This window comes from Vulpes vulpes, chromosome 3, assembly GCF_048418805.1.
Source record: "Vulpes vulpes isolate BD-2025 chromosome 3, VulVul3, whole genome shotgun sequence".
Taxonomy (NCBI): domain Eukaryota; kingdom Metazoa; phylum Chordata; class Mammalia; order Carnivora; family Canidae; genus Vulpes; species Vulpes vulpes.
Genome location: NC_132782.1, coordinates 94,761,132 through 94,788,549, shown reverse-complemented (window position 1 = coordinate 94,788,549; position 27,418 = coordinate 94,761,132).

Here is a 27,418-nt window from a genome sequence, read left to right as displayed (position 1 = left end):
CCCCCACAATGGATCACTAATGAATGTGCAGTTCCGGCTTGGAAGGCAAGAGGCAAGGCCAGATGTCAAGAGGCAGTGTCCTTGTCCAGGGGCTCTGAGATCTGAAGAATGAGCAGGTGTTAATCCGGAAGGGCATGGGCAGGGGTGGGCAGGGCTTGCCAGGCAGAAATGAGCAGCTTGTAGAAAGGCCTGGTAACCAGAGGGGATACGATGTGTTGCAGAAACTGAGAGAGGGCCGGAAGGCCTGGCATGCCAAGAGGGAGGGCTGGGGGGGGGGGTAGGGGGAGGCGGAAAGTGGGTCCTCAAGGAATTTGTACCAGGACACCTTGTTTCTGGATTTGGCCCTTATCATAAGAAAAATAGAAGCCGTCAAAGGTTGTAACCAGAGGAGAGACTCGTTAATATCTGCATGTTGAAAAGATGGCTCTGGCTGCAGTAGGGGTGCTACCTTGGAAGGGGACCAGGAGGATGTTGAGAGACTGGTTGAATGGTTAGTGGTGTAGAAATGATGGAAGTGTGTCCTGGTGGGGAGCAGAGGACACAGTGAGGGGTGGGATTATGTGATGCATTGAACAGAATTTGGGCCAAGAGGAGAGGCGGCTGCCAAAAGTTCCTCCTCTGTTTCCTGCTCATTCTTCACAAGGCCACTTCAGGATTAAATGAACTCATTTGTGGCCCATGTCTGGCACATCGTAGGTGCCCAATACATAACACTTCTCATCCCCCTGTTTCCATAAGTTTTTTGCCATTTGATTCCCATAGACTCTTTCGAGGAGGGCTGGGACTCTCATCCTTGTTACCTTTTAGAATGTTCTAGCCTTATCATTTTCTAATTCAGCCATGAAGTGCCAAGAGGCAGCTCTGGCTTGGCAGGGCTACCAGGGAGAAGCCGGGCTCAGAGCACACACAGTGGGATGTTCCTTGGCGGCTGCCCCCTCCTCCGAGAGCCAGCTTGTGCTGGAGAGAAGTCCCCTCTCTGCTTAGCACAAGGAGGAGGACACATGACAGGCAGGCACAGGAAGGGAACAGAAAACAAAAGAATGAAGTAGGAAACATATTGGGCTTTGTGGACAGAAGGAACTGCCCACCTTTTACTGTGTGGTTATGGGTAAATCACTTGACCTCCCGGAAGCCTCCAACTCTCTCATCTGTAAAATGGGGCTAATGACACTTCCCTCATTGGAGTTCCTTTGTGAGAGTAAATGGGGATTCTGTGATAAAATGGTTTATAATGTACAGCATGGCAAAAGAAACAGCTCTCGGGGTGGCTTTCAATTCAGTCAAACCTGTGATCCGACTCAGATTTTACCACTTCTGCCCCAAGTGATGGGGGCAGGAGTACACCACTAGCTTCTCCACACCTTAGAGTCCTCCCCCTGCAAACGGGAATCATAACATGTGACTCATGGGACTGTTGTCAGAATGAAAAGAGAAAAGTGTCTGGGTCTCTGACCTCATGAAACTTAGGTTTCTAGAGAGAGAGAGAGAAATTAACAACCATATACAGGCCTACCATGTTATGGTGCTTTGCTTTCTTGTGCTTTGCAGATCCTTTGTTTTTCACAGGTGGAAAAAATTTGTGGCAACGTTGCATTGTGCAACTCTTTTGGTGCCAGTTTTTTCCAACAGCATTTGCTCAGTTCATGTCCCTCTGTCACGTTTTGGGCATTCTCAGAATATTTCAGACCTTCTCGTCATGACTGTCTTTGTTATGGTGATCTGTGATCGGTGACCTTTGATATTACTACTGTCAGTGTTCAGGGACACCACAAACCACACCCGTATTAGAGGACAACTTAGTCCACAAAGGTTGTGTGTGTTCTGAATGCTCCACTGACCCACCCCCACTTCTCACTCCTTATTCTTTGAGACACAGCAATGTTTAAATTAGGACAATTAATACCCTACTAGGGCCTCTCAGTGTTGAAGCGAAAGGAAGAATCACGAGTCTGTTGTGTTAAAAGATAGAAACAATTAAGCTTAGGTGAGGGCTTGCTGAAAGCCAAGAGAGGCCAAAAGCTAGGCCTCCAGTGCCACACAGTTACCTAAGTCATGAGTGCAAAGGAAAAGTTCTCAAAGGAAATGTAAAGTGCTATTCCTGTGAACACAAGAATGGCAAGAGAGAGAAACAGCCTTATTTCTGATACAGAGAAGGTTTGAATGGTCTGCATAGAAGATCAAACCAGCCACAGCATTCACCTAAGCCAAAGCCTAATCCAGAGCCAGACCCTGACTCTCTTCACTTCTGTGAAGGCTGGAAGAGGCAAGGAAGGTGCAGAAGAAAAACTGAAGCTAGCAGAGGTTGGTTCACGAGGTGGAAGGAAATAAGTGGTCTCCATAACATCAGAATGCCAGGAGAGGCAGCAATTGTTGATGTGGAAGCCATAGCAGGTGATCCAGAAGATCTAGCTAAGATCATTAATGAAGAGGGCTACACCAAACAACAGATTTTCAGTGTTGACAAAATAGCCTTAGAATGGAAGAAGATGCCATCCAAGATGTTCATAGTTAGGACGAATCAATGCCTGGCTTCAAAGGACAAGCTGACTTTCTTGTCAGGGGCTAATATAGCTGAGGACTTTAAGCTGAAGTCCATGCTCATTGACCATTCTCCAAATCCTAGGGCCTTTATGAATTATGATAAATCTGCTCTGTGCTCTATAAGTAGAACAACAAAGCCCGATGACAGTGCATTTACAACATGGTATAACTGAATATTTTAAGCCCCCTGTTGAGACCTAGTGCTCAGAAAAAGAAATGCTTTCAAAATATTATTGCTCATTGACTATGCACCTGGTAACCTAGGAGCTCTGATGGAGATGGACAATGAGATTTATGTTTTCATGCCTCCTAACACAGCATCTGTTATGTAGCTCATGGACCAAGGAACGAGTTTGACTTTCAAGTCTTATTATTTAAGAAATACATTTCATAAAGCTATAGTACCATGGTCATTGATTCCTCTGATGGATCTGGGAAAAGTCCATTGAAAACCTTCTGGAAAAGATTCACCATTCTAGATTCCATGAAGAACATTGTGATTCACGAGACTAGGTCAAAATACCAACATGGAAGAAGTTGATTCCAGCCCTCAAGGATGACCTTTAGGGTGACCTCAAGACTTCCATGGAGGACATCACTGCAGATGAGGTGGAGATAGTAGGACAACTAGAATGAGCAGTGGAGCATGAAGATGAGAACTGCATGGCTGCAATCTCATTATAAAAGTTTAATGGATGAGGAGTTGCTTCTTAGGAATGAACAAAGAAAGTAGTTGCTTGAGATGGAATCTACTCCTGGTGAAGATACGGTGAAGATTGTTGAGATAACAACAAAGGATTTAGAATATTCCATACACTTAGTTGTAGGATTTGAGAGGATTGACTCCAATTTTGAAAGAAGTTCTGCTGTGGGTAAAATGCTATCAAAACAGCACTGCATGCTGCAGAGAAATCATTCATGACAGGAAAAATCAATCAATGTGACAAACTTCATTGTTACCTTATTTTAAGAAACTACAACAGCCACCCCAAACTTCAGCAACCACCACCCCAATCAGTCAGCAGCCATCAACATTGATGCAAGACCCTCCCCCAGCAAAAAGATTGTGAGTCTCTGAAAGCTTTGATGATGGTGAGCATTTTTTAGCAATGAGATATTTTAAAATTAAGCTATGGACATTTTTTAGGCATAATGCTATTGCACACCTTAATAGAATACAGTATAGTGTAAATATAACTTTTCTATGCCTGGGAAGCCAAAAAGTTCATTTGACTTGCTTTATTGTAATATTTGCTTTTCTCAGAATGCCTGCAGTATCTCTGAAGTATGCTTGTAAGTCAAAGATCATTTTACAGAGTGATTCATGCTCTGAAGAAAGGAAAACAGTGTTTGGACATAGAGGGACTGCCCTGGGTGGGGTGGTCACAGTGGGGGCCTTCCTGTGGCCATGACCCTTGAGCTCATATCTGAATGTAAGAAAAGGCAATGACAAAACCACCGAAGAAGATGATTCTTTGGTGTGGCTGCTCATTAGAATTGCCTGGAATCCCCTCTAGCCCAATTGAAATGGTATTATTGGAAGCAGAGCTTAAACATACATATTTTTAAAATTATGAAGCTTTTTACTTTTTAATTCCAATATAGTTATTATACAGTGTTATATTTGTTTCAGGTGTACAGTATAGTGATTGACATACATCACCTGTGCTCATCATGTCAAGGGTACTCCTTAATCCCCATCCCCTATTTAGCCCATCCCTCAACCACCTCCTCCCTGTTGACCATGTTTGTTCTCTATAGTTAAGAGTCTGGGTTTTGGTTTGTCTCACTTTATATTTTTTTTCTGTTGCTCATTTGTTTTGTTGCTTACATTCCACATATGAGTAAAATCATATGGCATTTGTCTTTCTCTGATTGACTTCTTTCTTTTAGCACTGTACTCTCTAGATCCATGCATGTCATTGCAAATGGCAAGATTTCATTCTTTTTTATGGCTGAATAATATTATATATATAATATATATAATTATATATATGTATAATATATATTAATATATATAATATTACATATACATCTTTATCCATTCATCCGATGGTCATTTGGACTGCTTCTATAATTTGGCTATTGTAAATAATGCTACAATAAACATAGGGGTGCATGTATCCCTTTCAATCAGTGTTTTTGTATTTTTTGGGTAAATATTCAAGAGTGTGTTTACTGGATAATAAGATAGTTCTATTTTTAACTTTTCAAGGAACCTCCATACTTTTTCCACAGTGGCTGTACCAGTGTGCTTTCCCACCAACAGCGTGTGAGTGTTCCTTTTTCTCTACATCCTCACCAACACCTTTTGTGTCTTGTATTTTTGATCTTAGCCATTCTGACGGGTGTGAGGTGGTATCTCATGGTAGTTTTGATTTGCATTTCCCTAATGATTAGTGATGTTGTCTGTTGGCCGTCTGTATATCTTTTTTGAAAAATGTCTGTTCATGACTTTTGCCCATTTTTTAATTGGACTACTTGTTTTTTTTTTTTTTTTTTTGGATGTTGACTTGCATAGGTTTTTATACATTTTGGATACTAACCCTTTATCTGATATGTCATTTGCAAATATCTTCTCCCATCCAGTATGTTGTCTTTTAGTTTTGTTGTTTATGCCCTTTTGCTGTACGGAAGCTTTTTTATTTTGATGTAGTCCCAATAGTTTATTTTTGCTTTCATTTCCCTTGCTTCAGGAGGCATAGCAAGAAAAATGTTGCTACAGCCAATTCAGAGCAGTTACATATTTATTTTTAAGGCTCCAGGTGATTTTGCTGCACAGTGAAAGTTGGGAATGGCTAAATACCTACAATATGCGAGGTACTGTATCTAAAGGCCCTAACATCTAAAAGCACCCTGTGTTAGTCTGATTGGGATGCCATAACAAATTGCCACACATGGGCTTATGCAATGGAAATTTATTTCCCCACTGTTCTGGAGGCTGGAAGTTGAAGTTCAAGGTGTCTACAGGGCTGGTTTCTCCTGAGGCCTCTCTCTTTGGCTTGCAGATGGCCACCTTCTCATTGTGTCCTCATATGGTCTTCTTTTGGTCTTGCGGTCTATATCTTAGTCTTCTCTTCCATAGTTAAGAGTCTGTTTTTTTGGTTTGTCTCACTTTCTATTTTTTTCTGTTGCTCATTTGTTTTGTTGCTTACATTCCACATATGGGTGAAATCATATGGTATTTGTCTAGTTATATTGGGTGAGGCTCTACCCATATGACCTCATTTAAACTTAATTTTTCCACTTATTGGCTCTGTCTCCAAATATAGTCAATATTCAAGGTACTGGGGTTAAGATTTCATTATATGAATTTAGGGGAACACAATTCAGGCCATAATATACCAAATAGGTACAGATTTCTTTCTTGATTCTAAGCTTCTGAGTTTCTGATTTCTCTACTTTCGTACTCTTCATTCCCCCTCTGTATGGTCCTAGGTGTACTCTTCATTATCAGATCATTGGTTTCTAAAAGTTTGAATTTAAAAGCTTCCAAACAAGGTCTTGGTTAAAGTCATTATTTTCCAGGTGGAGATTGAGTGGTCAGAAGAGGACAGAATTTTCTCAATTCCTCACAGATAAATGGTCCAGAAGTAGGTCAGTGCTCCAGTGTTGTTGCTGCCACCAGATGCAGAGGGGAGAAGAAAACTCTGCTACCCCAGTGCTGCCTCTAATTATATGACTTTGGGAAAGCTGAGCCATGACCTTCAGTATGTAAGAAGCAGATAATAAAAGGGTGATCATGAGAAATGCATGGTATAATGAGAAGGCTCCTCCCAGTAACTAGCATATGATGTGTACTGTTATAACCTATATTATATATTATATATATTACATATTATATTATATATATTATAACCAGCACTGTGTCTTGTGATGAGCACCAAGGCCATCATGAGAGGGAAGGAGTTTCTGGCTTCTTCGGGTCTCCAAGTCTGGTGCCTTGGTGCTATGTGTGAGGCTAACTCTGGGTTGTGGAGGGCTGCATTCAGGAGAGGATGCTCAGGGTGGAGGAGACCTAACATCAGGTGATCTTGTAGCTGCCATTTTCTCAAGGATAGTGGCCACCACAATTCTGGACAAATTCTGCCTCCAGGCTATTGTCAGAACCCAACTCAAGTCATGTGTCATGGGGCACTGTCACATGGGATTTGCACAGGACCCTGTGGGATTCTCTCTGACATCTTGGCTGGCAGGCTCTCTCCAAGGGAGATGGGAGGAGAAAGTCTGTAGCTCAGTGGGACTGTGACACTCAAATTTAGCCGTATCTTCAGGTTCCCCTTTTCTCTGACATTCTAGAGGCTGAATGACCAGGTCAGCAGAGAAAAAAGAGTTTATCCTTCCTTCCTTCCCTCCCTCCTTCCTTCCTTCCTTCTTTCCTTCCTTCCTTCCTTCCTTCCTTCCTTCCTTCCTTCCCTTTCTTCTTTCTTTTTTTCCTCCTTTCTTCTTTCTTTTTTGTAGGAGTTTCTTTCTGAAAGGCTCAAGAAGAAAATGGACTACATTTGTAAGCTTTTCTGATGAGATCATCAGAGAGAAACTTCTGCTAAGCAGTGAACTCACAAATGGCGGTTAGGGTTTTCTGGGAGCCCAGATAAAGCATAGAGAAAATTGAGATTTTCCAAAACACAGTTCCACTTCCACATGGAGAAGGGAATGAAACCTAACATCAAAAGCAAGAAAGAATGTGGATTTTTGTGCAGGTCCTGTTTCCTACAGCCTTCCCAACCATTGTCCATATCATAGGTCCATAACTATAGACAATAGACTTCCATTGTCACTGATGTCCAACCTCCCCACGCCCTACCATCTTGGTGGTTTTGTCTAGTTCCTGAGCCAGTCCTGACAAAGAGAAGAACTCCAGCCACAGCCTCAGCTCTATAAAGATGTTGGTCTTAAAGGAGGACTGCTGCTTGGAAAGTCATGTGCAGTCTGATAGAGGTCTTAACACTAAGTCTTGGCTTCCTCATACCTTCCTCCAAGCCCAGTGTCAATTACCAGACTATCTGACAACTTCCCCAACTCTCTTTCTGAAGCTTCCAAGCTCCTTTTTCCCTATAGGAATCTGTACCACAGACCTTCCATCTTCAGAATCAGTTAGGCTTCTTTGGGATGCAAGCAACACAAAACTCAACAGTGTGGCTTGAACCATAAAGATGTTTAATCCTTTTTTAAAAAGTTATTTATTTATTTATTTTACATATAGGAGAGTGCAAGCAGGGGATGGAGCAGAGAGAGGGGGAGACAGAAAATCTCAAGCAGATTCCCCACTGAACACGGAGCCCGATGTGGGGTTTGACCCCACGATGCTGAGATCATAACCTGAGCTGAAACCAAGAGTCAGATGCCTAGTCAACTGAACCACCCAGGCACCCCACATTCTATTCCTAAGTCCAAGTCCGGGGGTAAGAAGTACCAAGATAACTCCACAGCTCAGGCATGCCATCTAGGACTGGAGCTATTCATTGTGCTCCACTTTCCTGGGGATATTGGTTTTTCATCCTTATGAGTGTTTCCTTGTGGTAGTGAAGTGGCTATCCTTGCTCTAGCCATTGCTTCTTCACACAGCAGTACCAACACAGTAGCAATAACAGAGCTCTAGCTGCATGCCAGCCTCCTCTCTCTTTACTTTAGATGTAAATTTTCATATAAATGTATAACATCACTATATATACAAAGAATGCATAAATCAAGTATGCACTGAATGGCTTTTCACAGAGTAAACCCAGACATGAAACAAAGCACACAAACCACAATACAGAATATCACCAGCACCCCAGAGCACCCCTGGCCACCTTTTAATCTCAGAGGCCCCCAAAGGAAATTGATAACCTGACTTCAAATACCACAGGTGAGATTTTCCTTTTTAAAAAGCTTTATATAACTGGAATCACACAGCATGTCCTTGGAGGCAACTGTCCTCTTTTGCTTTGTGGGATTAACTTACACAGTTGAAAGTAGGCATAGCTCGTTCATGGCCATTGCCGTATAGTGTACCATTGCATACATATGCCAGAATTTATTTACTGCATTGTCTATGGCTATCTGAGCTGCTTCCAAGTTTTGCAGGTCATGGCTAGTGTTGCTATGACCCCTCATATGTATATTTTGGTTAATATATATCATATGCATTTGTGTCGGGATAACCTAGGAGTGGAATGGCAGGGTTATAGGATTGCCTCTCTGTTTCCATGGATGAATGTCTTTCCCACAAGTGTTTACTTGGTTCATTACAAGCCCACTCTGAAGATATTCCTTAGAATATCTTAGAGATATAATTTGTTCCCTGGAGCTGGGTACAATGCAACTTGATCAAAATCAGTCGTCTGATTATGAAGACACAGAAATGTTAAGTGGGTACCACTGACTGCACTCTGCTATCTCCTCCTGATTGTTAGCTCAGGATCTTCTATGAAATGTGAATTTGTCTAGAATCATGTCAGTGCCACTCACATGGACATCCTCCCCCTTACCCCTCCTGGCCTCGAAGTGTGCCTTGTTCCTATCACTATCTACCTGCTTTCCATCCTGGTTCTGTCTCCATTGCCTACTTTTCTCTGGAGCCATGACCGAGCTCTTCCTTGACAGGTAGGCCTGAGGATGTTGTCAGTGGAGAATAATAAATATGGACCAACATTCACTTGCATGCACCTTGTCTCAAGTTATCAATTCTATCCCATCCAGTCCCTCTTCCATTAGTGAATTTTCTAAGAGCGTCTATTTCAAGATCCCAGTGGAAATGATCTTTTTTAAGAGGCACAATCTTCTCTTCATATCATCAGGCTAAAGATTCTGAACAATCTAAGGCTGATTTTAGGGCAGTTTTGAGTAAGTTAGCATGGGATTTCCCCAGAGTTGGAGTTCAGTGTAGTATTTTAGGAGAATCTTAATACTGCAATAAGGATGGATTGACATTGCGTCAGTTTCTATTCTCATTACAATAAAAGAGTCAGTGTGGTATTAGAATTTTACTGCCTGCAACGTTTGGTGAATTACAGGGAGGTCTAATATGATTTCCCACACTATATTCTGTTTAGATTGGCAGGTTTTTCTGGGCGTTTCTCAATAGACTGATAAAGCACTAGACAGGGGATTAGCTCTCTTGGAAGCTAAGAAAAGAGGTGATCGGGGTTGTTTATAGCTTGTGGGGATGGATTCTGATGGAAGAGCCCAGAGAAAGTGCAATTTTCACAGCATACAGAATGCCAAGGACTCAAGTTGCATATTATAGGATATGGTCCCACTCCATGGAATAATCCCCTGGGGACCCAGGACAGGAAGAACCAGAACAGAGAGACTAATGGATCTCCTCTTGGGACGACATAATAAGGAGAAATAAATCACACCAAACGTCTCTCAAGGGGATCGATTATTTCTTTTTTCCTTCCAAAGAAAGGCTTCAGACTCAGATTTAACTAACACGTATTAGACAGCACCAACTCCGAGCGCTGTGAACAGTGACCGTTTCATCCCAGACTCCCACAGTCCTGCTGAAGAAGCCATCATTGCTATCCTCTTCCTCCTCAGCATCGTTTAAGATAAGGTTTCCTGGAAACAGACTCTAAAAGGCAGAAGGGTTACACGGGATTGCTCTCTGGAGATACGTACCAATAAGGAAGCTGACGAGTTGGGGTTGTGCAGAGAGAAGCTGACCTATCATGTGGGCCCAACTGAGGACTCAGCAGCTCCCCTAGGGAACTCAGGAGCGGGATGGCCTTTAGAGTCATCTGAAATTGACAACAAAAGCTGCTCCTCGTGTTCACACATTAGTCATTCATTGGCTGGGGCCACCCCATATAAGAGATGTAATCTTGAGTGGAGAAGACAGAGCCATCAATAGCCCATATTCCCAGCACCTGGAAGATGAGTGTATCAGGCCTGAAGAGGGGATCTGAGTGGAATATTATACTAGACATCAATGAATAATCAATCTAGTGGTTATCATTAAATTAATTAATCCATTCATTGATTGTCAGTGATAATCACCATCACTATCATTTAGCAGAAGAGGCTCAAAAGAATCGAGTGACTTGCCCAAGACCACATAGCTGGCAAGCAGACCATCAATTACTCTGATTCTTGGGTCAGTATGCTTTCTCGTCCCTGTGCACTGCCTCACCCTCCATTTCTTTCAGGAGTCCGACTAAGGTTGGAGTATGATGAGGTAGATGATGAAAGAATGAGAGGCCTGCCATTAAGAAACAGTAACTCTGGTGGAAGGTGTCTAGGAACACCTTCCATTCAATAACACCAGTGAACACCTGCTACATGCTGGGTATTCCTCCTCATGGTGTGGAGGTTGATAGGAAGATAGAAAGGCTCCTTTTCTCATGGAAAGCTTATTCTGGTCAAATAAGTTTGTCATTGGGACATCTGAATGGCTCAGTTGGTTAAGTGTTTGACTCTTGATTTCAGCTCAGGTCATGATCTAAGGGTTGTGAAATTGAGCCCCACATTGGGAAGGGAGGAGTTGGGGTTGTGCAGAGAGTTGTGGTTGTGTACGCTGGGTGTGGAACCTACTTAAGATTCTCTCCCTTTGCTCCCTGCCCCCCCCCCCCCCACCGAAAAAATGGGTTTATCATTCAGGACTTAGAAATCCAGGATGGAGAAAATCAGGAGTAACTGAGATTGTTGAATGGACATGGTGTCTCATTTGAGAGAATGATAAAGATTCTCATTGTATAAATTGGGGCTATATTGTATTTGGCTATAGATAATACAACACTCAACTGATAATAAGGTGGTTTATTATTCCTCCATTCCTTAAAAATACAAGTATTTTATTGAATTGAAGGTAAGGGAACACCAGAGTAGGCAAGGGCATATTATTATATGGTGGATGTGCAGCTAGACAGAAATTCCTACACCATCATGGGTAACAGACTTCTGTCCTCTTCCCTCCACCTCAGACTGGATTTTGGTATAGTTTGGTTTTGGTTGATGTCTGATTTCAAATGAGGGAAGTGGGACGTTAATAGCTGAAGGCAAGCTAGCCATCCAGTCCGTCCATCTCATGTAGGTGCCCTTGAAGGAGTCTTTCCTCTCGTCAGAAACATGGCAGCATGAAGCACCTGGATGGCTCAGTGGTTGAGCATCTGCCTTTGGCTCAGGGTGTGATCCCAGGGTCCTAGGATCGAGTCCTTCATCAGGAGCCTGCTTCACCAGGAGCCTGCTTCTCCTCTGCCTATGTTTCTGCCTCTCTTTCTCTGTGCCTCTCATGAATAAATACATAAAATCTTAAAAAAAAGAAACATCGTGTCAAAAACATATCTGGGAGCGCTGATTTTAATTAGTGAGAGATGGGCCTGTGCCCAGGTTTTCCATTTGGTCCTGCCTTCCTTCAAAAAAAGATTCCTTTCATGTGATTTCCCAAGATGTGTGTCCACATATGCCTCAGTCATTAACATGCCTCAGTTTCCAGATTTGCACACTGGATTCTTTTTCACCAAATGGAAGATAAAAATATTTACACATGTCCCTGAGAAAGAAACTTGCAGCCAGTCCTCTCTCATTTTTTTCATGCTTTAGAAAAATATTTAATATCATGAAAAATATTTATGATAGTAGATCAAGCGAAAGAGGAATACAGAATATGTATAACGCAATTCCAAATTCTAAAATGTTGGAAAATCAACTAGAATGTTAACAATTATTACCTTTGACTATGGGATGAAGGGAGAATTTCAGTTTCTCATTTATACTACACCTTTTTTCCAGTACTTTGTAGGGCTTTCAGTTAAGACCAGAGGCTTAGGATTGTGTCTTAGTTCTATCACTTACTCGGATGAGTTAAATAACCTTCCAGAGCCTCTTTTCCTTGCATGTAAAATCCAGCGTTCTTTTGATTCGCTCTTGCCCCAGTGTAGCAGCGCATACCTGCCTTGGACTTCTGTGCATTTTTCTAGGTTCTGCAGAACATCCATTCTGACATAAAGGCATTCTTGGGATTCTTGGCTGCCTGATAGAGAAGATATGAAGATTCTGCGAACTCTAGTCTCAGCAGGTAGAAGGGAACATCAGAGATCCGGAGACACCGCTTAACCCTCTTAGAAAGGGCTCTGTATCTTTTCTTTATAGCATAGTAGAGTGTGGAGGCAGATGGCAACTTTTACTAGAACCTCAGTCCAGAGAAGCAGCCTTCAGAGAGTCAACCCAGGATACTGATCAGCTGCCTACTGAACATGTTCACTTTGACAAAGAGAAGAGCCTTTCCTTTGTTTTGGGGCTCCTGACCTCTCCTCAAGTAATTCTGAGTACTCTGATATATAGTTGGCATAGTCTGCTCAGGCTGCCATAACAAAATATCATAGGTTGGTGGCTTAAACAATAGAAATTTATTTTCGTACAGTTTTGGGGGCTGGGAATCCCAGGTCAAAATACGAGTCTAGGGGCACCTGGGTGTCTCTGTTGGTAAAGCATCTGCCTTTAGCTCTGGTCATGGTCTTGGTCCTGGGATCCAGTTCTGAGTCAGGCTCCCTACTTGCCAGGAAGTATACTTCTCTCTCTCCTTCTCCTCCCCCTCCTCCAGCATTACTTGTGAGCTCTCTCTCTTTCTCTCTCAAATAGATAAAGAAAACAATCCTCAAAAAGAACCACCTCAAATTACCAGTCTATTCAGTTCTGGGTGAGAGCTCTCTTCTGGCTTGTAGATGGCCAACTTCACACTGTGTTCTCACATGGCAAAGGGAGGGAGGGAAGGAGAGAGAGAGAGAGAGAGAGACTGACTTATGTTTTTTTCTTATAGGGCCATGGTCCTGTCAGATCCAGGCTTTGCCCTTATGACTTCATTTAACCTTGATGAATTCCATAAAAGCCCTATCTCTAAATACAGTCACATTGATGGTTAAGACTTCAATGTATGCATTTGAAGAGCACATAATTCAATCCATAGCAGTAGCACTAAACATTTGTAGGTCTTCAAAGAAAAAAATTTCCGCCCCAGCATCCAAGTTCCTATGCTTTCCAACCCAGGGGCCCAACTGAGTGTTCACAGTCCTTGATAGTCCCATGTCATTGCTGCAGAAGTTCCAATGGGCTTTGAGTACCCATTTGGCCACCATGGCCACCATCTCTAATGTAGACACCTCTACTCATCAGCTAAGAATCCTGAATTCTACCAAGGAGCCAGCTACCACTGTGCCTTACAGCTGTCATTAGATCAGAAGATACAGACAGGACTTCTGTCTTAATGTTTTCAAGAGCATGGAGGGGCCACATGGCCAGATCATAAGCCATGTGTAATTATTTTGTTATTATGGTGATCTCTGGGTGGCTCAGTGGTTTAACGCCTACCTTTGGCCCAGGGCATGATCCTGGAGTCCCTGGATCAAGTCCCACATCGGGATCCCTGCATGGAGCCTGCTTCTCCCTCTGCCTGTATTTCTGCCTCTCTCTCTCTCTCTCTCTCTCTCTCTCTGTGTGTGTGTATCTCTCATGAATAAATACATAAAATCTTTTTAAAAATTATTATTTTGTTATCATAATCTTGAACTGTAATATTACCAGTTGGCTTCTTAGAGTCCACCATAATTTTATGGTCAGACAGGAGACTTTCTAGGGCCCTTATTACAGCTTTGAAGACTTGGAAGGCAGAGTCTTTGTGAAATATAACTGTTTTGATTAGGGACTTCACTGCTTTCCAGAACTTGGATTAATTTCCCTTTTTTTAAAAAAAAGATTTTATTTATTCATGAGAGACACACACAGAGAGAGAGAGAGGCAGAGACACAGGCAGAGGGAGAAGCAGGCTCCACGCAGGGAGCCCGATGTGGGACTCAATCACGGGATTCCAGGATCATGCCCTGAGCCAAAGGCAGATGCTTAACTGCTGAGCTACCTTTGTGTCCCCTTGGATTAATTTTCTATCATTGTAGTATATTCAGTGCATGGACAAGAGCCAAAGAAAAGCTTCCTAGGACATCACTGATGTTCAGACTTGAATCTTCCACTCTCCTACTTCAGGCCATTGCAGTGAGTTGAGATCATCTTCTATAACCTTGTGGCTGAGGTGCTTTGAGAGCAGCTGAACCCCTCTCCCTCTTCTGTTTACCTGGGAGCCCCCCGGGTAGGCAGTGAGTGAGTGAGGGGAAGGTGCTCAAAAAGCACATGTTGAATCCCAAACCAAAAGTGAGCCACAATATCCATGGAGGCTGAGCTTCACAAACACCAGTCCTGGGATGAACGATTGTCAACATGTGGTGGCTTGAGCTCTGTAACATTTATTCTAAACAAAGGGGTTCTCCCCTCTTTGACCATCACACCTCCAGTGTATCCTGTAAATACAAAAATTACTCCAAACCACTGCAAAGCTCTGGTTGTTCCTCTTTAATAATCTCCACTATGGGGCAGCCTGGGTGGCTCAGTGGTTTAGCACCACCTTTGGCCCAGGGTGTGATCCTAGAGACCCGGGATCGAGTCCCACGTCAGGCTCCCTGCATGGAGCCTGCTTCTCCCTCTACCTGTATCTCTGCCTTTCTCTCTCTCTCTCTCTCTCTCTCTCTCTCTCTGTGTCTCTCATGAATAAATAAATAAAATCTTAAAGAAAAATCTCCCCTGTGAGGTGCCAGGAACTGACCTACAGTCCCTCTTCCCCAGACCCCTGTGTCTTCTTGGCCCTTGCCTAGCTTTGTCGGAGGATGGCAAGAGGTCAAGAAATTTTACTATTACCTCTTACGCCAAGAAGTCCAGAAGTAGAAGTCTTCAAGTTACGTAGCAGCTTAGAGAAGTCATCAGATCACATGTTCCTCCTATCTCCAGGCTGTCATTCTCAGTCAGATTTATCACCCACCCAGTGGCCACGTAACTGTAGTACTTCCCTATTAGTGCAGTGTAGTTGCCATAACAAACATCAATAACAAATACTCTCAAAAAGGAATATTTCTCCTTTGTACATCATAGTCTACTGAGGGTTGGCGGGAGAAAGTTAGGGAAAGGGCTCTTTCTCTCTGTCACTCAAGGTCCCAGGCTTCTCCCATCTTGTGGCTTTGCCCTCCTCTCAGTCCCCCAGTGTTGTCCTCTAGCCAGGGAAAGATAATGAAAGACCAACAATCATGATTGGAAGGTCTTGTATGTCAAGCATGCAAGTGGAGAACATAATTACTACTGTTGACAGTTAGGAATCTGTTGGAGAAACTTCCTTTTCCAAAGGAAACTGGAAGATGTAATAGAAGTGTGTTAACCTGGGCAGAAGGAAACTTGGATATTAGGGACCACTGCAGTCTCCCCGACAATTGACAAGTACCACGTCTTCCTACAATGGCATTGAAGAGCAGATGAGAAGTGGGTTATGACAGCACAAAGGGAACTGAGAATGGCTCTTGTGTCCACGACTTAGAACAGAGTGTCTCAGCCCATGAGAAAAGGGGGATGTCAGAGGCAGAAGATGGGGCTTGGCATGGGGTGAATGACCTGGTCTAGAAGGCCAAGATTTAAGCTGGATTTCAGTCCTAGACAGTAGGTGCCACTGAAGGATGGCTAGAACCATGACCATGGGTAGTTACAGTTTTTTTTCTCACAGAGACAGATGCCTTGGAGTTAGCTTCATGCCTCAGGCTTCTCCTGGAGGAACGTTACAGCACTGGGTGAGGACTATTATAAGGGGATGAGGGTTGGTGTAACTGGCTCCCACAGCATCACTTGGTGGTGGGGGGGTGTGAGCATCTCAAGGCATAACACACTTCAACCACTCTGTCTGTGTGTTTCATGGTCTTGCTGGAGCATTGCTTTCTCCAGTGTTTCTAGCAATTCTGTCCATACATTACCTTTAGTGACTATTTAAAAGTCTCTAATTTTAGGGGCACCTGGGTAGCTCACTGGTTGAGCTTCTGCCTTTGACTCAGGTCATGATCCCAGTGTCCTGGGATTGAGTCCCACATTAGGCTCCCTGCAAGGAGGCTGCTTCTCCCTCTGCCTGTGTCTCTGCCTCTCTCTGTGTCTCTCAGAATAAATACATAAAATCTTTTAGGAAATAAGTTTCCAATTTTAGAAAATGTTTTTATTTATTATTTATTTATATTTATTATGTATTAAATGTTTTATTTATTTATTTTTATTTAGAAAATAAAAGTCTCCAGTTTTAGAAAATGTGCTCAGAGGTCATGCTCTATTCTCAGCCAGTTCCCCAGAAGCTCTGCTTTTCCCCCCATGCAACCATAGGCCACTTCTCAATCCTTCTAGGAAGAATGGACTTTGGCCAGATGAGGCCAAGGTTGACTTTCTGATGAGTTTCAACCCCTGGCCCCTTTCATGTTTGAAAGGAGATTTATGCCTTTTCCATGAGTGCCGGGACCAAGGGAGTAATAACTATCTAGGTAGCTTCTATCTACTGAGCTTCTCTTCTGTACCTGAAGAGTGGTTTTCCAGCTTGGCAATACATCAGAATCACCCAAGGTGTTTTAAAATATTCTAATGTTCATGCTTCAATTAGACTCTCTAGAAGTGGGGTCCAGACATCAGTGAGAGTTGACAACATCCTCAGTGATTGTGATGTGCTGAGACGTTTGAGAACCACCATGCTAGACAGTGTTCTAAAGTTTTAGTCAGTCCTCACAACCAAAGCAAAGGACGGAGAGTATCCCCATTCACAGGTGAATGAACTGAGGCTCAGAAAAGTTGAGCAATCAGCTAGGGGTGCTGGGGCTCATGGGTAGCAAAGCTGAGATTCAAACCTGAGTCTGACTCCTGGGGCCACACGCCCCACCTCGTCCCAAGGCTGCATCTATAGGAAACAGGTTGCTCTGTCTGACAGCTGGGGTGAGCTGCAGCTGGCTCTGGCTGACAACACCCAAGATTGCTCCCAAATGGTGTTCCCCTGGCTTTGTCTGGGGAAACCTAATTGCTGCAATTGTGTTATAAAATTATCACTTTACCCACGCAAATGGGCCAGAGCGACCGGTTGTCTATTCTTGCGGTTGTCCCAGATTATTAAATGAGCAGCTGCCTCCAAATATGTTTGCAGCCACCTAATTCAGTGGCTGCGTGCACTTGCATATTCATGGCTCCCGACCCACAGCCCAGACTTGCAGGACTCCTCCAATGGGGCTCTGAAAGTTAATTTATCTTGACAATTTAAATAAATACACTTCTGTTGGCTTTAGGGGCTCTTGCAGATTTCAGCGCGTACCTTGAGAAAAAGGGAAGTCGAGGATCAGGGAGGGGGAGATTAAGCCCAAGCTGGGCCTCAAGGTGCAGGAGGATGAGCAAACCATTGAAATAGTGCAAAGAGAGCCCCACACTGGACAGGCTTAGCATTTAAGTCCCACTCTGCTGATTGCAAGTGTTGAGACCTTGGGCAGATGATTTGGTTGATCTAGACCTTGTTAGTCCCTATCTATAAAATGGGAATAATGGATTCATAGGCAGCGTTCTGGAAAGAATTAGGTGAAATGACACAGTTTCCCAAATTTCCATCAGCCTTGTTTTGGCTTCATAGAATTGTACCTCCAGGGCTCCAGGTTACTTAATTTTTTTCCCTTTGTATTGACCTATTTTTATTTTTACCCCAAATATTGTTTCTCCCTGACCCCATTAAGAGCATCATGTGAATCTCAGTAACATTGCCGTTTCCTAACACCCATTAGGAAAGTAGATGACTTTACAGGCTGACTGGACTCTCCATGTGCCACCCCAGTGGAGACAGTCCCTGCGGATGAGGCCAAGGCCAAGGCCTCGGCTGAGTCCAGCACATAGTAGATAATTTGTTCCTTGTTTCTTCTCCTTTTTCTTGACGCCAGCCTCACAGGTGACGAAGATCCTAATGTGGTAAAATCGGTTGAAGGGGCCAACAAAGCGCCGAGCTGGGGACGAGGGAACAGAGGCAGCCTCTGTGTTGGGGAAGGCTGCCCCCTTCCCTGCCCTCCGCCCCTCGATGGGGCAGCTCTGGGTTAGCAGTGTGGACTCTGCCGGGATGCTGGGGCTCCGGCCCACACTGTGTTGCCTACTAGCAGAGTAGTCCTCTGCAGACATCTGGCCTCTCTGGGCCTCGGTTTCTTCATCTGCAAAATGGAAACAGTGTTAGCTACATCATGGCATTCTCACAGGGATTACAAAACACACACACGCGGGCGTGTGCACACACACCCACATGCACTTCGAGCGGTGCCTGGCACAGAGAAAATGCCAGTTGAAGGGTTCTTTAGGCTTTGGAGGTATTTTTTTAAATGCCTAGGAATCCATTTTTCAAATCTCCAGCTCTCTGTTCCTCCTTCCTCCTCCTCCTGTCCACCCTCCTTCCTTCCTCCTGGGCTTCCTCTCCTCCTCCTCCCTCCTGGCTCTGCCGTTTCCTCCCCTCCCCCCTTCCTCATGACCCCTTCTTCCCTCTATCCCATCTTCCTGCCACTAGAGGGGCTTCCTCTGCCTCAGGTACTTGTTTAGACCTCCCCTGATACTCAGAACGTCTTACTTTCCCTTTTTTTAAAAAATAAATTTATTTTTTATTGGTGTTCAATTTGCCAACATATAGCATAACACCCAGTGCTCATCCCATCAAGTGTCCCCCTTAGTGCCCGTCACCCCCACCCCCCGCCCACCTCCCCTTCCACCACCCCTAGTTCGTTTCCCAGAGTTAGGAGTCTCTCATGTTCTGTCTCCCTTTCTGATATTTCCCATTCATTTTTTCTCCTTTCCCTTTTATTCCCTTTAACTATTTTTTATATTCCCTGAATGAATGAGACCATATAATGTTTGTCCTTCTCCGATTGACTTACTTCACTCAGCATAACACCCTCCAGTTCCATCCATGTTGAAGCAAATGGTGGGTATTTGTCGTTTCTAATGGCTGAGTAATATTCCATTGTATACATAAACCACATCTTCTTTATCCACTCATCTGTCGAATAACACCATGGCTCCTTCCACAGTTTGGCTATTGTGGACATTGCTGCTATAAACATTGGGGTGCAGGTGTCCCAACGTTTCACTGCATCTGTATCTTTGGGGTAAATCCCCAGCAGTGCAATTGCTGGGTCGTAGGGCAGGTCTATTTTTAACTCTTTGAGGAACCTCCACACAGTTTTCCAGAGTGGCTGCACCAGTTCACATTCCCACCAACAGTGCAAGAGGGTTCCCCTTTCTCCACATCCTCTCCAACATTTGTTGTTTCCTGCCTTGTTAATTTTCCCCATTCTCACTGGTGTGAGGTGGTATCTCATTGTGGTTTTGATTTGTATTTCCCTGATGGCAAGTGATGCAGAGCATTTTCTCATGTGCGTGTTGGCCATGTCTCTGTCTTCCTCTGTGAGATTTCTCTTCGTGTCTTTTGCCCATTTCATGATTGGATTGTTTGTTTCTTTGGTGTTGAGTTGAATAAGTTCTTTATAGATCTTGGACACTAGCCCTTTATCTGATACGTCATTTGCAAATATCTTCTCCCATTCTGTAGGTTGTCTTTTAGTTTTGTTGAGTGTGGCTGGCACAAAAACAGACACATATATCAATGGAACAGAATAGAGAATCCAGAAGTGGACCCTCAACTTTATGGTCAACTAATATTCGACAAAGGAGAAAAGACTATCCACTGGAAAAAAGACAGTCTCTTCAGTAAATGGTGCTGGGAAAATTGGACATCCACATGCAGAAGAATGAAACTAGACCATTCTCTTACACCATACACAAAGATAAACTCAAAATGGATGAGAGATCTAAATGTGAGTCAAGATTCCATCAAAATCCTGGAGAAGAACACAGGCAACACCCTTTTTGAACTCAGCCACAGTAACTTCTTGCAAGATACATCCATGAAGGCAAGAGAAACAAAAGCAAAAATGAACTATTGGGACTTCATCAAGATAAGAAGCTTTTACTTTCCCTTTTTATGGGTGAAACAGGAGACCCCGCAGCTGGAGAGAATGAGACCTGCACAGGCTCATGCGGCTGGATGTGACTGAGCCTCCATCCCTTGCCTGGACACACAGCCAATGCGGTACATGCTTGGGGGAATGGAGCTGGCTCCTCTGTGTGCCACCCAATGCAGTGCAGGCACCTCTGGTACAGACATGGCTCCTGCAGCGATTCTGGAATCATGTCTATTAAGGAACAAGCTTCACCTTTCAAAGTAGAGTCTCTCCCAGGAGCTCGGGTGCATGTGAGCGCACAGACTGTGAGCATTAGAAGCGTGGCCTCTGGGCCCAGACCGCTTGGGTTTGCCTGGTGGTCCCACCTCTTATCGGCCATGTGATGCTGGCCATGTCCCTCCACATTCCTGATCCTTGGCCTTTGTTTGAGAAACAGGAGGGTAAGGCCAGAACTTCCCTCTCAGGGTTGTGAGGAATGAACAAGCCAACGCATGAGAGGTACTCAGCACAGCACTCGCTGAGTGGTCTTGTCCTCATTGTTCCAAGCCCTTGGAACTTGGTAGTTCCTTGGTAGTAAGGAACTACCAAGCAAATGTTCAAATGCAAGGTGATGTTACAGTAGTGGAGGGATCCAGACACTCCCCTCCAACGTTAAGTCTGTGTGATCGACAACCTGCATTCAAATCCACCCACCAGTTCTATACAGGCTGTACGGCCTTGAGTAAATTCTGAACCTCTCTGAGCTTCAGTTTTCTTAATGTTAAAAGAAGACTGACAGCAGTACCTGCCTTAGGGTGGTTGTGAGGATTCAGTACAGCGAGGGCAGAGAGCCTACCACATGATACATAGTGAATAATCACAGAGGTGGGCTATGATTGCCAAGCTGAGCTCTGCTCAGTGCAGTTGTGCAGATGCCAAGTTTTGGGGACACACGTTACCTATCTTTTTCTGTTTTCTCTTTAAACCACCACACCGACACTGACCTATGATGTGATGCACCCTCCCTCTTCAGGCAAACACACCTGGGGATGCTCCAGCTGTTTGCAGCTGGCAGGACCATTCCCCCTGCCTCCCACATCCACACCACCACCAGCTGGGCTCTCCATTTCCTCTGTGCTTGGGGACCAGCATTGCTCCAAGGACAGCGGGGAGCTGAGGAGGCCTGGGAGGGAGGGTCTGAACAGGCCAGAGGGAGAGGAAAGGATTGACTCTGAGTGTCTGGCTTGCCTTTTGCTTTTTGTCTCAGGAGAATCATAAATTATCTCCCTTTCCTTGTTCACCACTGTTTCCGTAGAAATTAAATTCATAGCCTGTATTTTTTTTTAATTAATTTTTATTGGTGTTCAATTTACCAACATACAGAAAAACACCCAGTGCTCATCCCGTCAAGTGTCCACCTCAGTGCCCGTCACCCATTCCCCTCCAACACCCGCCCTCCTCCCCCTCCACCACCCCTAGTTCGTTTCCCCGAGTTAGGAGTCTTTATGTTCTGTCTCCCTTCTTGATATTTCCCAACATTTCTTCTCCCTTCCTTTATATTCCCTTTCACTATTATTCATATTCCCCAAATGAATGAGAACATACACTGTTTGTCCTTCTCTGATTGACTTATTTCACTCAGCATAATACCCTCCAGTTCCATCCACGTTGAAGCAAATGGTGGGTATTTGTCGTTTCTAATCATAGCCTGTATTTTAAATCCTATATGTTGTTTGGCTTAAGCTGGATTCCCCCACCCCAACTCCTCTCCTCTGATAAATAGGACATTTTAATAACATTCACAGCATGACAAGAAGTTGGGAGAAAATACACATGGCTCTCCAGGTGTCGGATTCCCCGGGCACCGCTGAGATGGGATCTTGTCACCACTCTCTCCTGGAGAGTGACTAATGCTTACATAGGAGACAGCAGGCGGGGAGGGGCGAGGGAGGGACTGTGGGACTGGGAGGCAGGCATGGGCCAGGACCTGGGGACATGCAGCCCCGAGGGAGGTGGCTGGACCCACAGGGTCTCCCCGCAGCTTTTCTTTCTCCATTCTGTCAAGGCTCTGTGTCCTTGCTGCCAGAGATAACAGGGTGATGGAATGTTGCCCATCCATCAAGTGCCTGCATACCCATCAAGGGGCTGTTTTTGTTCTTTTTGGGTGGGGGAGTTGCCCTCTGATGTCTGCAGAGGTCTTTGCCATCAACATGCATGGGTTGGCTCCTGCTCTGTGTTAGGCTCTGTGGGGGATACAGAGATGAATCAGACACAGTCACTGCCCTTGAGGAACTCCTCAGTCAGCGGAGAGGATAGATGTGAGCTCCCACATACAGGTTCCATGAGAACGGTGGTTGCACGTCGAGTGACCACTTGGAGCCTGGCACTGTGCTAAGCTTCATCCACTTCATAATTACCACTCTAGTGTTGAATGTGTGCCAAGAACACTTTGTTTCCAGTGCCTGGAATAAAATAATGGACAACACGATGGCCCTCGACCTTCGTGGAGTTTATATACCCAATGATGGGTGCTGAGGAGGGGGATAACGGGAAATAAACAAAGAGAGACATAGTATATCTGGAGATGAGAATTTAAAATGTCCAGTAAGTGGAAAAGGGTGCAAGTGCCAATATATGCTGAGTTAAGTCTGGGAAAGCCTCTCCAATGAATGAAGGAAGTAAGAGAATGAGTCCCAGGGGGAATATCTGGGAGGGAGACCATTCCAAGTGGAGGACACAGCAAAGTGCAAAGGCCCTGAGGCATATTTTGGAGCATCCAAGGACCATAGGTAAGAAGCTACTAGGCTGAAGCAGAGTGGGAGAGGGTGCACAGGGTGAGAAAGTTGACCAGAGAAGTGTTACGGGCCCAGGGAAGGATTCTGGATTGAATTGAGGGCAGTGGATTTTTTTTCTGGATTTCAAAGCAAAGGGGTATTTGCTGGTTTAAGTCTGCCAAGAATTTTGGTGACCACTGGGTCAGGAATGGCCTGCTGGAGCAAGAGTAGAATCAGGGGACCCATTAGGAGGTCCTAAGGAGGCAGGCGCTACTATTGCTACCATGTAGATAAGAAAAGCTGAGGTCTGAAGGTGAAATTTAGCCATGGTTTCAATCCTACTAAGTGGAAAGACAGGAGGACAAAGCCAGGACGTTCTGACTACAGAATCTCTGCCATTAACCCCTGTGATCTGATGTCTCCCAGATAATGACAGCCAAAGGCAGGATATGATCCTCCTTGAATGCAGCGCAAGCATCTCACCTGGGAGGTTCAGAGCAGGGAGCAAAGCTCTGCTGTTGGAGAGCAAATCAAGGGATGCATCATCCTGCAAGCAGTGGTGTGCTGGCCTTTGGAGGAGGCGATGCATTTGGTCGGCTAGAGCTAGGATGCTCCCCAGGTAGAAATGAAATGCACACAAAGACCTGGAGGTGGAAATGGAAGGGATCCCCTGGTTTAGGGAGACTGGAACTTTGGGAACCTCTTGAATAGGATGTGGGACAGGACACCAAACCTGTAGCGAGGGCGTAGCTGATGCAAAACACTACACCGAAGAGTAGCAGGTAAGGAGCCACTAAATGTTCTCAACATGCAAGTAGTAGAAAGAAATTGATTGCATTACAGAGGACAGAGGGAACCCCTGGGATCTCGAGGGTGCCCCCTGAGTGCTGGGTTTCCACAACTCTCTCTCGCCAAAGCCTCCCCAGGGCAAAGCCGGAGGATACTCCGCGTGGGTCCCCTGCGAATCAAGGAGACTGGGGTAATGACTGATGTCATCCGTGGATGTGAGAAAGAGAGAAAAAGGAAATAGTTCTGTATAAAAAGCTTCTCCACCTGTTTCAGACCTGTTGATATGAAAGATCAAGGAATTTATTTTGATAGCGTTCTTACAGCATTTACAGTCAAACACGTCCTAAGTACCTTCTAAGTACTTCACAAATATTGACACATTAAATACTCATAACCCTGAGGGGGCAGGTTTTCCTATTATTATCCCCCTTTTACAGATGAGGAACTGAGGCACACAGGGTTAGGAACTTGTCTAGTGTCATGTAACGAGTGAGCATTGGAGCCTGGGAATTTTGACCCCAGAGTTCATTCTCCAGATTGCCAGGTTATGACATTGCCCTTGCGAATGTCAGTATCAAACCACAGATCTGCAAGTGACTGAGTTTCCCGTACTTCTTGACTTTGACGAAAGAAAATGACTTCTTTTATTCTTCAAGCCTCTAATTTTAGGGACATCCAGATTTACTTAGATCTATATGCTGCTGACCACCAGTAACCTGGAAGTATCCATGAGGTCCTCCTTGCTGTGTTCCATCCATTATGACTAGAACCCATGGCCACATCCTCTTCCCCACTGTGTCACTAGTGCCTATAAAAACACCTGAAATGGGATGCCTGGGAGGGTCAGTGATTGAGCGTCTGCCTTCAGCTCACGTCATGATCCCAGAGTTCTGGGATCGAGTCCCACATCAGGTTCCCTGCAGGTAGCCTGCTTCTCCCTCTCCCTGTGTCTCTGCCTCTCCCTCTGTGTCTCTCATGAATAAATAATAAAATCTTTAAACAACAACAACACCTGGAACACAGTTGCTACTCAATAAGATTGTGTTGTTAAGTGTGGCCTCCTGCCAGAGCCAGGTCCGAATTTGTCCCACCTCTTGAATCCTGTTCCCTTTTGATATAGTATGCTGGTTATAAACTCAGAGTCTACAGTCAGACTTCCTGGGTTCCTGGGTTGAATCCTGGCTCTGCTGCTTGCTAACTGTGTGACTTCCACAAGTTACTTAACCTCTCTGTGCTTCGGTTTCCCCATACATAAAACGTGGATGGTAATAGTTACTACCTCATAACATTCCTGCAAAGGTCAAATGAATCAATACATAAAAAGCACATAAAACAGTGTTAGCACATAGTATGGGCTGCCTCATGGTTACAGAGGGAAGCCCAACTTTCCGTCCAGTTCTGCTCTCTTAACTCTCCCTGTGGAGAGTTCTCGATCTGCCCAAACCTGAAGCTATCCAAGATTTTTTTTTTTAAATTAAAATCATACAGTGACCAAGTGCCCCCTTAGGGAACACATACCTTCACTGTTCTCTTGTGTCGTCCTATCTCAAATTATGAGCATCAGCCATTTCTTTGCCTTCTTGCCAGAAAGACTGGAATATCAACATTGATTGGGTTTAAGAAGAGAAGACCTGACCCTACTGGCCCCAAGGCCTAACCTGAGGGACAGAGCCATGTGCTTGTCCTCAATACCCCTGTTCACTCCCCAGGGCTGCTCCTACATAGTCACTGTGCGGCTGGCCCTCCAGAAGGTTCCCTGAGTTACCCTCAGGTGGATGCCCAGCCCTGCAGCCATAGCTACTGCCTGTCAGCGCTCACGAACTGGAAGAAAGGGGGCCTCACTGGAGGACGGTGTCGGATGAACCTACAAAGTCTGAGGGACACCTGGGTGGCTCAGAGGTTGAGCACCTGTCCCTGGCTCAGGGCGTGATCCTGCAGTCTCAGGATTGAGTCCCACATCAGACCCCCTGCCTGGAGGCTGCTTCTCCCTCCGCCTACATCTCTGCCTTTATGTCTTTCATGAATAAATAAATAAAATCTTTAAAAAAATGAATCTGGATGGACAAGCCTGATGATCTGAACCACCAGGAGCAGTTGGATGCTGGGTTTATTCCCCTCCAATAGTATGTGGTTATTTCGTCAAATGCTCATGCAGGTGTTGCTCTGAAGTTCTTTCACAAATGTGCTTAACACTTACCATCAATTGACTTGAAGTAAAAGAGCTGAACCTTGATAATATGGGTAGGTTTTGTTCAATAGTTGATGGCCTTAAGAGCAAAACTCCAGGTTTCCCGGAGAAGAAGAAATTTTTGCCTTGAGACTGAAATACCAACTCCTGCCCATGTTTGCAGCCTGCTGGTGAGCCCTACACACCTCAGACGTGCCAGCTCCCACAATCATGAGTCAATTCCTTAAAATAAATCTTTTAATATATACACATATGTACGCATGTACATGGACACTGCACACACACGCACACACATTCTCTTTCTCTGGGGAGTTCTAGTGGGTAGTGATACTCCCCAAGCTCCTAGAGGGGTCTAAGGCAAGTAGACTCCAGGAAAAAAAATGAGGCTGGCTTGTAGTCATCAAAGAAGAGGAAGGGAAAAGAAGAAAATGAGAAGGGAAGAAGGGAGGTTGGTGGGAGGAGAGAGCATGGAAGGAAAGAAGGAGGGAGAGAGGAGAGAGAGGAGGTGGGGTATAAAAGAAAGAAAAGGAAAGAAGGAAGACAGGAAGGAGAAATAGGAGGAGAGAAGGAGGAAATAGACTAGTTTTAAAAATTTTTAGAAAGAAACACTCTGCAGACAATTTTTCAGAGGGACCAATTCTGTTTCCTCTTTGAGTTTTAAAAAAAATGTATATGTATATCTGGAAGGATGGACTTTTTGGCCAGTGTGTCAGACTTGTCATCCCCGTCGAGTCAGGCAGTCATCAGGCCATAACCTGGAGAACTTGATCCCCACCCACCTGAGCACAAAAGACTCAGAATGACTGTCCAACTTGCCACAGATTAGGAAAGTGGGGCCCATGCGGACTCATATCATCCAGGGAGGGATAGGTAAGGAGTGGCAAAACTGCAGGTAGGACCTAGGTGTCCTAGCTCCCAGTCCTCTTTTCTTTTTCCACACGCTGGAGAGAACTAGAAGAAAAAGCTTTCTCCTCTGCCTCCTTCAGCCGCCTCTGACCTTCCTGCTTACCTCATTCCCAGAAGTCAGAGAGGTGGAGTGTGCCCTCAGCCCTCACAGATAGGGAAGCCCCTTGGCTGAGGCGAGAGCAGGGGAAGGTTGGATGCATATGGCTGCTTCATGACTCAGGAGTTGACATCAGCCCAGCTGCTTGCATGCTGTGCTAAATCCCAACGTGCACGGACTGAAAATCACCCAGTTACTTTGCAGGAACAGCAATCTAATAAGATTAGGAGGAGTTGAGAACACTTGTTACATCTGAAGCAATGATATGAAAAACGAAACACGCAGTAGAGGATTTGCAATGGAATTCTGAAATCGGCAAGTGGAAGAGATGTATTTTGAGGATATGGAGTCCCAGCCC